Source organism: Centruroides sculpturatus, unplaced genomic scaffold, assembly GCF_000671375.1.
Source record: "Centruroides sculpturatus isolate CEXI.00-Female unplaced genomic scaffold, Cexi_2.0 scaffold237, whole genome shotgun sequence".
Classification (NCBI taxonomy): domain Eukaryota; kingdom Metazoa; phylum Arthropoda; class Arachnida; order Scorpiones; family Buthidae; genus Centruroides; species Centruroides sculpturatus.
Window position 1 is genome coordinate 228,555 of NW_019384532.1, and position 15,776 is coordinate 244,330.

Genomic DNA, 15,776 nt, shown 5'->3' on the forward strand with positions numbered 1-15,776 from the left:
AAAATGAACGTTTAGGATGATTACACAGCCTTTTATATAAACTATAATTTGTTGATTTTTAAACATTAGTTAAAATTAAAAAACTTCTATAAAACATATTTTTTATTAAGTAAACATAATTAATATAATAATAAATATCTAATATTATTCTGTATTTACTACAAATTAAATACTTTTTATTTGTATACTAAAATTTTCATAATATTTTTTATTATTAAAGGATAAATTTCATTCAATACTTTATATCTTATTCTTCGTGAAGACTGCGTGCAATTTTTCTTTTTATATTTCAAATACATCTGTAATCTATATATACTGTATATAGATAACTTGTAAATGTATTTAAATGATATTTATGTCTCTAAAAAGAAGTTGAATATTATACCACAAATTTACTCTATTAAAACCTATTTAATATAATTAGTATATAGTAGCTAATTAGTGAGGAAATATTGAAATGAGAATTACTCGACTAACTACTACTGTATAAATGAATGACTGGAGGGCCGAAGCAGCAATAACTTCGGTCTGTCGCTCTGGGGAATCCTGAATCGAATCCGAGCGAGCAACCTGAGGAGTTTTTTCATGGGTGTTCTGTCTCGAATATGTCGGACGTAAATATATTCCTAACCATTTGGCATTCTTTTGAGCCTGACAAACTCATAATGGGTGCAGAAAAAGGCGCGTTAGTGCCTAGAGAGGAAAGAACAAAATCTAAAAAAAGTATTTATGAACTCATATATTATTAGTAATAAATTCAACATTTTCATTAATATTATTCCATTTGAAGAAAATAAAATAAGAAATCCTATAGCTTTCGATTCTTCTCTATGACAAGGTATAAAAATGAACTGAAAGAAAATATAATAACCTCGAGAGATGATAAAAAGAAAACATTAAGTAAAAAAATCTTATGAAAATGTATGAGACTTTGCCAAATAAAATATGAATAACAGAATGTGTATCGTTTGGATGAATATTGTTTAGGAATGTTCATATTAACTATATTTAAGGAAATTCAAGTAAATATAAATATAGATGTGTTTTTATTTCTACTTACATTTACTTTTCTATTTATCATTACGGTGGTTGTATTTTCAATTAAATGTTGTTAAAAGATTTTACGGCTATTTTAAACCTGAATTTTGTATTTATTTTTTCTTTAGTTTTTAAAATGATATCGTAATTGCTCGTAGTTTAATCTACATTCTAATGTAACAGAGATAACGTTACCAATTTGTTTTGAATTTTTTATACCTTATTTTAATAAGGTATAAAAAATTTCTCAAAATAGCGCTATTCAAAAACACAATTAATTTTTATTATAAGCTATCTTTTTAATTAAATCTCGTCTATTCATAAAGTTTGCGTTTCTTTTAAGTATGTTAGATAATAAATGTTTCGCTTTATATTTAAATACAGTAAAGAGTGCATTTTACAAAATTAAAATATATAAATAACAAACGTTATTTTGAATATTTTAAATCAATGCGATTGCATTTAAAATTTATTTCAAGACTACCGTTTTCATTCAAATCCATAGGAAATATGAAATACCAAAATAAAAGTATTTCTCTATAATGAAGAGCTTGTAAAGTATACTACTGAATAAATAAACGTTTCTAATATTATTTACATCATATTACTGAGTATATACGTTAATATTTTGCTTTAAATAACACAAAAATAGAGTTAGTATCTTCGTAATCAATAAGTATATATAACTTGATCCATATACATTGCATGGAAGATACAGTATATTAAAGAAATAACTTATATAATGTACAGTACTCTCCTATCTACGTTTAATTTTTGAAAAATTCTCTTTGATTTCTAAATATAAATAATATATATATATTATATAAACACAGAAATTATATAATTCAACTATATAAATAATTATAATAAATATGAATTTCAAAATCAAGACAATTTATAATTTCAAAATTTATAATAGAATTTAATCGCTTGTGGTAATAAATTTTCGTCTAATAATTATCGAATGTCAATGAAAATAAATAAAAAATTGAGAAAATGCGTTAATATATTTTAATAATACATTAAAATGGAAACTCAAACAATGCTTATAACAAACAGATGTTTTTAAAGTCGCTTTAGGAATTTTCAATCCCAAATTTGTTTAATTCTCAACTTTAATCACTTTAATATGATTTTAGTAAGCTTCAGCAATATTGATTTATATTGATTTAATTTAAATTTATTATGAGAATTTATAAGATTATAACGTGCATATATAAATTTATGCTAGTTGTAAACAAGGATAAAACTCCTTATAGTTTCTCCTAACGTCAATAGTAATTACGACGGAAATTGATACATTCAACCTGAATTTGTTGTTTTAATAACATTTTATATTGTAATTTATTAATTACAATAACGAATGAAGAGATATTTTAAATTAAGGTTCTGTAATTGTTGAATCCAACCTGGCTTCATAATTAATATTGAATAATAGCTGTTTCTTGATAGATAATATTTATAGAATAAAAGCAGAATATCGCATTGTTAAATTCTATCTAAATAATTAACGATGAATTGCAACAATCAACTATATTCTAATAGATAAATTGAATATTTCATTCTTGTTCTATTTTAGTAAATGGTATATTGGATATAATTGAGGTCAAATCAGATCATTTTATATGAACTAATCTATAAAGTTACTTAATTTGTTCTATGTTCTCAGTTATTTTATATTGTAAACTAGTATGTTTTTTTAATAATAAAAACATATTTATTTCTTTCAGTTTAATTAATTAATTAAATTTTTTCTTTATATAATTTATAGTTGTCATTAGTAACGTTTTATATTTGATACGTTTGGTCAATTTACAATTATAACTTGTTAATTAATACAAAATGGTAGAGTCGAACTCCAACAACGCCAATAAATAAATAACGCCAATTTTTCAGGAATTTTTATTTTTGTGAATAAAAATGTAGAAGAGAGGAGGGTATTATGGAATAGTCGGTAAATATGGAATACCGCGGTTTCGGTTCTGTTTGTTGCTGCTATTACGTGGGAATACCATGAACTACTCAAGAAAGACTCCCACGATGCATGTAGTGACAGTTGATCGCTTGTTGTCGTACCACTCGCTACAGAACAAAGTGTGTTTTGTGATTTTCAAGAGTTTTTGCAGGTAAGTTTTTAAACATTTTAACCTACTATTGCACACGTGACTTGAACATTGATGTTAAGCATAATGTACAATAAAAGAATTGTAGTTTGTTACGCTGTGGTCGTTTTCTAGCTGACAATGTTTTGTCCATCAATTTAATGGTTCATTTTCCAAGATGGCGTGTAGGGTATTATGGAATACTAGGATAAATAGATAAACTGAAAGAAAAGGACAAAAAGAAGAAACCAGAAACTTCAAAATAACAAAAAAAACCGAACATTCAAAGATCACCTGTTAAGAAATTAAACTTAGACCGACCTCCTAGACCTAAACCTACTAGAGATGACTCCAGTGTTTGCAGCGATGGATCATTCCACTCTGATGTATGATCTGTAATGGACTTCATGCCATCAACTAAAGAACTGGAAAACGAATATGCTGAATGTATCTTCTGTAACGGAAAATTCTCCGAAGATCAACGAGGGGAAATTTAGATTCAATGCTTCAGCTGTTCTCTGTGGGCTCACCTTGACTGTATCGGAGCAGAGAAAGAAAATTATATCTGTGACTTTTGTAAATAGACTCGAAGCAGGAATGACAAGCACATAATCTTAAAAATATGGTTTTTATAGTTAAGAATAAATATGTTTTATGCAGTCTAATTAGTTTTTCAATGGTTTAAACCACCTATTCCATATTATCCGACTACAGTAGAGCATCGATTAACCGACCCCGGATTAACCGTCACATTGGTTAACCGACCGTTCTAGTCGGCAAATTTCTAATGTCCACTAGTGATGTGGCACTACAATATTTGGCTATGTCTTGGCTACTTTAATATTATTTTTGTTAAATTTTTGCGTGTTTTAGCTGTCAACATTGACTCGACCATTGAAGGAAAGCAAGTATTTAAACGAGACTTAATTTTCTAATTATGAGTGGTTGTTTGTTTTGTGAGCAATAAAATAATTTAAAAATAATTTTTAACGACACAGTAGCGGCGATTATTATTTTTAAAAAAATTGTTAGGCTTAACATCGATGAAAATTCAACGCGAAGTAGGTTAACGATATACTAATATACTAATTACATGGGATATACTAATATACGATACTAATAATGTATTTTTTTCATTCTTTTCGGTTATCCGACCAATCTGAGTCCCCAATTGATAGGATAATCGATGCTTTACTATATTTTGTAATAACTTCCATTTGTGACTTTTTTTAAATAATTTTTTTTTATTACAACAAAATAAATAGTATTTTTTTACAATTAATTATAGTATGTACTCATGATGACTTTTGGATTTTTATTCAAAAACCAGTAAAGTTATTTTTATAAATGTAAATGGTATTCCATAATACCTCCTCTCTATATAAAATAACTTTCAAACAACGACCATCTCCAAACTATTGCCAATTTTTTTGTTTCTACTAGTGGCTGTCGTACAGAACTTTGACTATAGTTTTATTACAGTACAATCTCGATAATTCGGCCGTTTGCTCTTAGACACGTCCAGTAATCCGATACTGTCTCTCGGGTATTACCGACACTGTTGGCAAATAGCAGACAAGCTTCCCACTAGTTCAAACTTCAGTTCCCACTAAATTTGAACACCTTCCTACTAAGTGTGTAAGTGTGGCATTTAACCTTTAGTTTGGGCACGACATTAAAGATTGTTTGGCTCGTCATCTTAAGTTGTTCAAATTGATTGCTCCCCTTTCATATTTTCTTGCTATTGTCTGTATGTTTTTGATTATTACATTGTACTAATAACAGCCAAACAAACGAATATTTTCTTTCCGAATGACTTAAACTAGCGATTGCAATATTTTCTGGAATGTGGCACAAAATTGAATTCAAAACGTAGTAACTTTAAATCGCGGGTCAAATATTTAATTTGAGTAATTAAAAAAATAACAGAAAACGCTTACAAATTTTACTTTAAGTAACTTTTAAATCTATATCAAAAGATAACAATAAACTCTGTATAAGAAGAAAAAATAATGTGATTTTAAAGGAGACAAATATTTCCTCTAATGGGAAATCTGCTGTCGTTTATTTGATGATAATTTATCTATTGAGATTCATAATTAGTGGTCTTTAAAACTTTTCACGGCAGCTATAGGATTCTGCTTTCCCACTATTTATACTTGTATGTGGGCTTGCTATAGGAATTTGCAAAATCTTATGGCGATATTAAAATCAATTTGAATATTGATAATTAAATAATTAATAGCAATTGATAATTAAAGACACAGTAAATATAACAGTTTACAGATAAAATAAAGTATAGTTGACGAGCTCTGTCTTAATAAACATGTCGCCCATCCTTGCGTCTTTTTTTTTCTTGTATCGGCAAGTTGGGCATGAGCTTCATGACTATCTCGCCCCCTGGTAAAGTGTGACGTAATTGTCATGGAACAGCAATTGTGTGCGTTTCTTATGATGGTCGTTGCGCGGGAGATAATGCCTTCCGGGAAGTCTTTTAAATGTAACTGGTTCCTATTCAGTCGTTACAGATGTGGAGAAAACTTAGAAAACTTTACGTAGTCAGCCCATCCGGGCGAGGCGCGAACCAACGACTGAACTTCCAGTGTTCAGAGAACGGAATCGCTGGCTACTGGTGGATCTTGAGTCTTCTTTCCTTTTTTTCCTTAGCGCGACCCCTCCAGGTCCTTTTTTTCTAGACTCCACAAATCCTATATATATATGCAATGTTTTAAAATCTATCAAATATTTTGTTTTATAATTTATAAGGACACAACGCGGATATCCTGAAATTGTTGCGCGGGTTACTAAGTTGCCATCACTGGATTAAACCATTCACTTCCAATATTGCAGCAATCTCCATAATCCGAAATAGTTCCGGTCCCATATGCGTCGGAATACTGACATTGTACTGTACTTGATCAAATGCTAAATTTTAAACTATACAAATTACTTATTAGAATTATTAAATTAATTAGATTAATGCAAATTATTTATCGATTTTTGATGAACTTTTCATTCTTACGACAAAAGTGTAGATCAATTTGTAAATGGAATATAAGTTAAGTAGCTTAAATTATGCAGAATACATCATGAACGAAAAAGGCTTCATGTTACAATTTGAAATGATTAAATGTTAATAAAAATTTGATTTCATTCTTGTTATCTTGTTGACATCGTCTGAACGATTTGTCCTTACAATGTGAAAACTAATCAATTATTTAACAACATTAATCAACATATTAGTTAATATCGTCTTTCTTAATATAAAACAATAAAAAGTTATTGAAAATGATTTTTCCCTAATGCTTATTATTTGTACAAAATCGTTCACAATTTCTTTGCTAAGTTTCAAATGCAATAAAGAATTATCCTGTACTATTTTTAAATAATTTGGATAAATTCCAAACATTCTGAAAGTTACTTGTCCTCTCTTGATTTTAATTAACTGGCAAATTCTATTGATCTGGTTTTCGACTCTATTTAAATATTTGAATTCCTTTAAGTTACGTTATGAGGAAATTAAAGATTATCTCGTAAAGATTCTGAAATTACATTTGTGGATATTGATTTTTGAATAACAATCTTAACATTAATTCTTTAAACATTTCTGTAGAATTTCTGTTTACCATGCTACATGCTTCAATCCTTCTTAATCTTGATTATCGACAATAAAGTAAATGTCTCTAATTATCTTTCTACCGATCAAAGCAATTCAATATGTACTTAAATAAACAAATGTATGCTAATAGTTTAAACTAATAAAATGCTCATAAAGTTATGTCTATGAATTTATAAATGTAAATGGTATTCCATAATACCTCCTCTCTATATAAAATAACTTTCAAACAACGACCATCTCCAAACTATTGCCAATTTTTTTGTTTCTACTAGTGGCTGTCGTACAGAACTTTGACTATAGTTTTATTACAGTACAATCTCGATAATTCGGCCGTTTGCTCTTAGACACGTCCAGTAATCCGATACTGTCTCTCGGGTATTACCGACACTGTTGGCAAATAGCAGACAAGCTTCCCACTAGTTCAAACTTCAGTTCCCACTAAATTTGAACACCTTCCTACTAAGTATGTAAGTGTGGCANTTGTGTGTTTATTTATCCATTTTTTGAAGTTTTAAATAAATAAAGTGTATAAATAAATACTAATTTTATTAAGTTTATGACTTCTTAATCACGTAGCGACAAAATTTGGCGCCTAAGGCGAAATCTCTTTGATATATATACATTTACATAAAAATTTTATTATAAAGAATTACAGTATACACGTGATACAATCGGCGGTAAATTTTTAATAAATGATATATTATATTCAAACTTTATTGGTAATAAAACATTAATGGTACATAACATTTTTTTATTTATTTAAAAATATAGTTAACATGTATTTTTATTTACTCTGTCTCTCTCTTTTTTAAGGTGCCTAATATTTTCTTCTGCGCCCGGGGCCTCAACCGACCTTAATCCGCCTCTGTCCATACCTATTTAATAATTGCTTTTATAAATACATATTAAATTGATTCTAAATTACATTTTAAAGAATAAAAAAAATATTCTATTTATTTTAATTACTATACACATTTTGTAATTGTACTAATTTTTCATTAAAACTTTTTTCCTAGAAATTTTTTTAAACATTTGTTTTTATCTCGACTTACATTTGCAAGGTTATTATTCAAATTGGTTACATTTGTAACCATTTGAATAATAATAAAAACTCTCTAATCCACCCTTTTCGTAAATTTAAATCCAGATTGCAAAATCTGCCATTAAGATTTGAGATCGCGTTTCTGCAATTTCCGTAAAAAAAAGTACAGTATTTTGCAAATCAATATTTAACTCCCATTTAATAGGTGGATTCTTTCACGTTTCTGATAACTCTATGAGGAATTTCATCATTCTACTCTTGTATTTGAATTCCTCGAACGTACAGAAACCGTCAATATATCATGATTTTATAACAAATACGATAATTCTTGTTAAATACGATTTCTTCGTTTTATTCTAGAAAACAAAATAAAAGTATTAAAAAATTTGTTCATAAATTCAGTCTTCTTTTCCTCGTCATATGAAATGAATTTAACTGTGCATTAAACGACTTTTTTATTTTTTAGGAATGAAAAGTTTATAATAATGTTATAAAATCTAAAGTTATTTGTAAAATCCTCTAAAATGTAAATATTGGAAACCATGGGCCATATTCTGGTCACTGTCTCTGGTCTCTCATCTCTCTCAAGCCAGTCGTTGATTGGCTAATCATTTGGATTAGCCAATCAGCGACCGGCTTGCGAGAGACCAGAGACAATGACCAGAATATGGCCCCATTATTGATAAGCCAAGAGATGGAAATATATAGGCTATATCGAAATACATTCTTACAATTAAAAATACTAAATCTTGAATAAATTTTCTCTTCATTTCATTTTATAGTTTTTAGGATCCTGTTTTCACACTTTATATGCAACGTTTTCAAATATATAAAATATCCTTTATAATTTAAAAGGTCCTAATACTTTATAAATATTCAATGCGGATGTCCTGAAAAATCAAATTTCACAGTGATTTTTACGGACAACTAGTATATAAAATGAACGTTTAACTTGAAAAAGTAAAATAATTAAAAGAAAAAATATATTTTAGATTCAGATATACTTCTTGGTAAATGTGAATATTTTCATAACCATTTTAGCAGTAACATTAAAAGTAACATTAGTTTAGCCGATAATTTGGCTTTGATTGGTGCATGCCCGATAATTTTGCTTTGGTTGGTGCATGGCTTTAGTAACACTAAAATCAATATAAAAATTAATTCAATTTTTAATAACAGTTTATAGATTTAAAACCGATCGTAAATAAATTTCAAGTTTTACTTGGTAAACATTATATTAGATGCGTAGAAATATTTCTAATATGCTAATTGGAATATTTAATAATGTAATAAAATAATATTTTAATTTGTAAATGTAAATTTAACATGCAAATTTGTAGAATTTCTTACCATGTGATATATCTCACAAACTTATTCTTTTATAATACAACAATACAAATAATTTTATTTAATGCTAAAAAACGCAGGTCTAATATTTTCCAAAATATTATCATTACCGATATAAAACTATACTAAATTAAATTGTTTATTTTCTTGCTTTAAATAAAGTTTTAGAAAATTAACTCTTAACACGAATTCACGCTTGACCGATGCACTGGCCATGTGGATTTTTCCGGATTTTCTTCACGTGTCTAACGGCTAAATAGGGGCCAATTCCCCGTAGAAAATCCTTCTGGTAGTTATCTCTCCTTGACAAATCGCCTTCGTGTTTGCGTTACCTTATCCCATCAAAACAAACCAACAGTGGCGTGCCGTCATTGGAAGCGGTGGATGCGGTGCTTCTCTTGTATTTTCTAAAAAATAAATACTGTACATATTAATTTTAATTATATGAAAATAATCGAACAATATTTTATTATAACCGCATTATGTATCTTATTACAAATTTCTATACTACACGTGAAAAAAAAAGAGAAGATTGCTATTGTATATTCGAATATTAGTGGCGGAGTGGAAGCGCTGTATTGTCAGCATCCAAAAAGGCAGATTCGCGCACGCGTTTTACAGAGCACCAACCTCACCCGGTTTAGCCGGTGGAAGCCTAGGACCTTGGGTGGATGCTACACGTATACCGCATCCAATTCTATCCAGGACCGGTTCTGGGCTGTTAGCCGCCTGCCCGCTAGATATTTGGCCACCCTCGCCCGATTACGTGATTCGTGAGTAGATTTATAACTTAACCCAACCGATAAGAATTTACTGGTATGTTTTCATGATAGTTCTGTATAGTTGACAGGAGTTTTAAAAATCCATTAAAATATTTGATATTTTTATTCCGCTCTGCGATTTTATATTACGGATTTCAATGTTAAACCAGTGATATTACGATTTCGTACGTCCATCTTTAAGGGGATGTAGAAAAAAACGTGTACAATTCTTGTATAATTTAAAAAAAATTAACTGTTATTCTGACAGCATCATTTACAACTAAATTTAATGAATGAGACATGCTCGCACTGCACACCTACCACGATCGTCTCTGATTCCATCCACGAGCCACTGGTAGGGAGCAATTTTAACTAAGCGGATTGTTTTAATATTTAAAAAGTAAAAAAACATTTTATGTTATTTTTATGTACGTTTCTTCACAAAACTATATTCATACAATTGAATATTTTGTACCAGGTATGTATAATTGTATATTCATCACACATTTCATTTTAACAAGTAAGTTTTTATAATTTTATTTTTAATTTTAGCCCTTATATTATGGCTAGCGATTTAGAATGTAATTGTGATATTGAAAATTTATTTCAAAAAGTTTTGGCTTAAGACCATATAATGAAAAAGAAAACATTATTAAAAGAGAAAGATTAATGCCTAAATTAAATATAAATACATCGACAAAAAATTTCACGATAAAATTTATGAAGATATAAAATGTCTCTGTGGATGCATAAAAATGCGAAAATTGGTTTGTTGGTATTGCCTATTATTTTCAAATGAAATTAGTGTGTAGAATGAGATTGGCTTTGACGATTGAAATAATTTTAGTATAGCTGGCAAAAGACACGAAAATCGTAAATCTCGCATCGATTCTTTCGTAAAATTAAAGCAATTTGGAAATCAAAATAGAATAAAATTTAACATTAGTACACAATATAAAATAAATATTGAAAATTATAACAAGATAGTTACGGCTAATAGATATNTATTGCATAAAAAATAGATTGAAAAAATTGATAACGAATACGAATGGACCCTAGACAATCACTGACTGACTGCCCCTGGAAGTCGGCTTCTTACAGAAACACAGCTTCCCTATCACCAAATGTCACGGCACGCCACTGCAAACCAACCAAGCCACTTTCAAGAGAAATAAATTAATCCTTCTTGTTATATAAATTCATCAAACTTCGATGATATATATTCATTCTTTTACTTTCCCGGCTGTTATTTATAACAGAGAGAATGTATGGCGATCGGTCATAAAATGACCCCCAAGATTTTTTACACTTTTGGATTCAGGATGCCTTAAATGCAAAAAAAAAATCTGGGGATCTTTCCTGTGTTTATGGATGTTAGTATGTGTGGGGGGTGGCACGATTTTGTTTAATCTCTTTGAACCTTAATAATTCCTGTGCTTTCTGTCGAAAATTTCTGAAATTTTTCAAGGAAATTTTTATTTTTTGAAAATTTTAATAAAATTTTATGTATTAGGGGATTGATACTATTAAATTTTGGTGGTTAAAGGTCAAGAGGTAAAGCGAAAAAGAGGGATCGTATGCCATATCTCGAGTAAAGTCGGACTTAATGACGCTTTTACTCGTTATTAGGCTCAATTTGAAAAAATTGTAGACCTATAAATTCCCAACTGTCGTCCGTCCGTCTATCTTTTATTAATCTCGAGAACAGATGAGAGACGATACAAGATGTGGAAACCTTAGGGACAAGAGACCCCGACCCCTATATACGAACTTCCAATGTAAACTGGAAGTCACGTTATTTTAATGCAAAACTTTTATCGTTAATTAAAGGAAAAAGTATGATGTACAGAGTAAGACTAGTGTCTTGCCCAGTTCTAATTTGAGGTGGAAAACATATATTTTAAATTAAATAAGTTTAAATTATAATTAAAAATTACAGCCCGACATTGTTACGATGCCACAATAAATGATTGCTCGTTAGCCTTTACAGTTTATTTATAAAACCCATTCCTACTCTCAAAATTAAGCTTTTTTCTATTTTATAACAGTAAAAATATAAAAAGTTTTTAATAATAAAATATCATAACAGATGGCACCTTCAAATGTTACCGAAAAGGTTAAGCAACTCTTTGCTAGATTTTTTTCTATGTAAATTAATCTGATTTTTGATACAATTTTATTCTGCTAAATCGTGATAATCAAATTAATTAAACTGAAAAAATTTTTTAAACGTATTTATCATTCTAAATTAACCAATAACTAAAATGGTAAATTTACTTAAGTTGAAGATTTGTTTATTAGATAAAATAATTTTTAAATAGATGAAGATAATCAGGTAAAAACATTGAAGTTTCTTCGTTACTTTTATATTTTTGAATTTACATACTTATAAATTTATCTGTGCTTTCAATGGAATATTTTTAGATATATAAGCTTCAGTGGCTTATTGCAGTTGCAATACATGAAGATGAACAGCATTCAATTATATAATTCTCGTCATTATCTTGACTTGTTTTGGTTTTTAAATCTTCCTGCCCTGTGTACCTAAGACGTATCCTCGTGGGTTCCACTAGGACCACAATGGGTGAGACCATGATATTGTGGGACAGACAACATATTCTAGGCAGTCGCCTTTTCCCGGGTTGAACTTGAATCCGGATTTCCTATAGCTAATAAATATTTTCATACTCTGATTATTAAAAAGTCTTAACTCTTATAATTCATTTTATTATTAAATTGAATTATAATTATTTTTCTATGAGATTCGTGATAACATTCCCATCGATTTATAATAATTGATGAAAGTTACTTGTTGAATTTTGTACGTGCATGTGCTTAAACAGTGACGTTTGAAGAAGAAATAAGAACTTATTTTAATGTAAATTATCATCTTTTATATAAATTATTACTTGTTGAAATTATTAACGTCGTTTAGTAGTTTACAATATATGCAAAATATCGAAATTATTGATATAATTATATAAAAATTATTTTTATGACTTGGTTAGTTGCATAACTAAATAATTTAATTGATGATTTTATAAAAATGCAATAAGTAACCATATATAAAAAAATATTGATAAATGCAATAAGAATGATTTATCAATATTTTTTTATATATGGTTACTTAAAAGCATAATTTATTCTCTACTTCTCAAATCATAGAAAAATAATATTTGTATATTTATGTGTCCAATAATTAAAGATAAAACATTCGATTTTTACATACCATCAATATTTTATGTTTTGTGCAACAATTTGTTTATATATCCAATAAATTTAAATAAGAAAATATTGACAAGGAATAGGACAGATAGGATTATAAAATATACTAAAGATGGGAAATTCTGAATTCATATTTGGTATTTTATTTTGATTGTTGAAGATCAATCAGATCTTTAACAGTTTCTGCAGTAGAAAAGAGAAAATATTTAATGATGAAAGGTTATTATTATTTATTGAAAAGGAGAGACCTGTATTTTAGAATATTCTACAATATAGAAGATCAATTTTATTTCGCGACAGAGTGGATGGAATAATTGATGAGAAGCTTTTTTGTGTACTAATCTGACAACGAAGTTTAAGTCACGTTCTCAAATTCTGCAGTAGGAGGAAAGAATGCGTTCATATATATAATTTAGCTTTTACATGAAGTTTTTTAAATTTATGAATAATCAGTGAGCGGCTAATTTAATTAAAAAGTACACTTAATAAATTGTAAATGAAGTTTTTCTGTGTAATGAGAAATACACATAGGAAAAGTCTGCGTTATACTATTGCATAAAAAATAGATTGAAAAAATTGATAATGAATGAATTTCAGATGTACCGTCACACTTTACAGTTTTGCAATTAATTTATATATGTATATATATATATATATACACACGTTAATTGCAAAACTGTAAAGTGTAACGGTAATCGTCCTACTTTATGTTTATAATAATCATAAATAAAAATTATAATATTTGACTTTGACGTATTAATCTTACGTATGTTGTATTTTGTTATTAAAAATCTTTTTATTTACAATTAATGTTTAGATGTATATTTACATTTCTGTAGTTTATGATAATATGGATACAATCTGAATTCTGTTTCAGAGGACATGGCCTGAATAACAATTATTAATAAGCATTTAATGCTTTATTACAAGTATTAAAAGTAATAATTTATGACATGATTGATAGCACCATTTCTATATTAAATAATTAATAAATTTTAAAATCAAAATCATATTTTATGTTTAAATCTATTCTATTTATAATTTGATAATATAGTCTACTATATTCAAAATTAATAATAACGAAAAATAAATAAAACTTATTTCTAATTAAATTTTCATTTAGCTTTGATTAATCACTAAAATCTGTGCAATTGTCTCATCGTTTATTATAAGTACTGTACATACTTATACAATATGTTAGAATGATTTTACTTCACACTTTTACATTTTGATCATTAATTAAGAATAAATGTTAATATTTAAATATAAACTGATAGAAATCGACCAACCATTGGAAAAGAATTCAAATAGTTGGTGTGATTTCGATTAGCGACTGAAAAATTATTCATTTTACTTTCATATCTGTTTGTATATGAAATTTATCAAAAAATATATTAAATTTTTCAGTTATTTTAATTGTAAATTTGTTTTGAATTTTTAAATCTTTAAGATAAATTTATTATTAAAAATGTATCACCGTATGGTTATTCGGCAGAGTCATTAATTGAGAGAATTTATTTAGTTGCATATTTACACGAACTTAATTAATGAATACTTAGGAAATGAATTACGATCTTTTATATTTCTTAAAACAATTAAATCTCAAGAAACAAATAAGCTATGAATTTTTTTCAAAAAGTGACAGAACTATCCCGTACTTTACACCATTAATTTCTATGCCTTAAATTTTTTACTGTTGTATTATAATTATAATTAATATTTTTATTTTTTGTAAGGTGTTTATCTTTATATTATTTCCATACCGAGTGTGAACGGTTTATCCAGTTCTCCTTGCCAAATTATTTCGGACATATGATGCTTTACTATAGTATATATTTATTTTCATTTATTTTAATATATTATTCTTAATTTGAGAATGTTCATTCGACAGAATTATCTCGGAATGAACTAGTGATTTATAATTTTCAAATTGAGTAGTCGTGTTATTGCTGCTCTATTGAAACTACCTTATAATTAAAATCGTAAATATAAAGTTTTAAATTCTGCAAAACTAACCTATATACTGTAATGTGCATTTCTTCGTTTAATTAGATATTTTGGAATTTTATGAAAACATTGACTATTTATATATATATAAAATATAGGCTATATATAGTCTGATTTGTCAAATAATACTTTTTACAATATTTTTCATTTTTAGTTTTCTAAATTTGATAATGTAGATGAAGAAAACTACTTCGTAAATTTATTTTTAACTTATTTAAAAATTTTTTATGAATTCATAAATAATATTTCTTGAATATTAAATATTGAGACATTTTTATTTACTTTTTAAGAATTTATTTATTAAGTATCAAAGTATCATTATTATAAAGCATAATACAAGATAAATAAATAAATACAGTGGTGCCTCGTATAACGTACGCCTCGAATAACGGACGCTGCGAATAACGGACTTTCTGTTTGGCCGTTACGTGACTCGAGCAACGGACTTGCTGCGAACAACGGACTTTCCGTTCGGCAGTTACGTGAGACGAACAATGGACTTTCTTCGAACAAGTGCGAATGATGTTTCCACTCTTTTGCCGTTTCCAATGACAATCTGCTATTTTTAGGATATATTAGTATTATTAGAATGTATTATTAGTATATCTGAAGTAGAAATGTAATGTAATATATGT

At 27.9% G+C, this 15,776-nt stretch overlaps 1 long non-coding RNA gene across 3 annotated transcripts in view; it reads right to left on the bottom strand.

The window, feature by feature from the left end:
• Positions 1–7,552: 7,552 nt before the first annotated feature.
• Positions 7,553–15,776, bottom strand: part of LOC111623067 — a 43,299-nt gene continuing 35,075 nt past the window's right edge. For 2 of the 3 annotated variants that reach the window (XR_002756384.1, XR_002756385.1), the window contains exon 3: positions 7,553–7,634. This is a non-coding gene — a long non-coding RNA (uncharacterized LOC111623067). Of the gene's footprint in view, positions 7,635–9,370; positions 9,556–15,776 lie in introns of those variants that run through there. The other variant, XR_002756386.1, reaches the window with a different exon arrangement.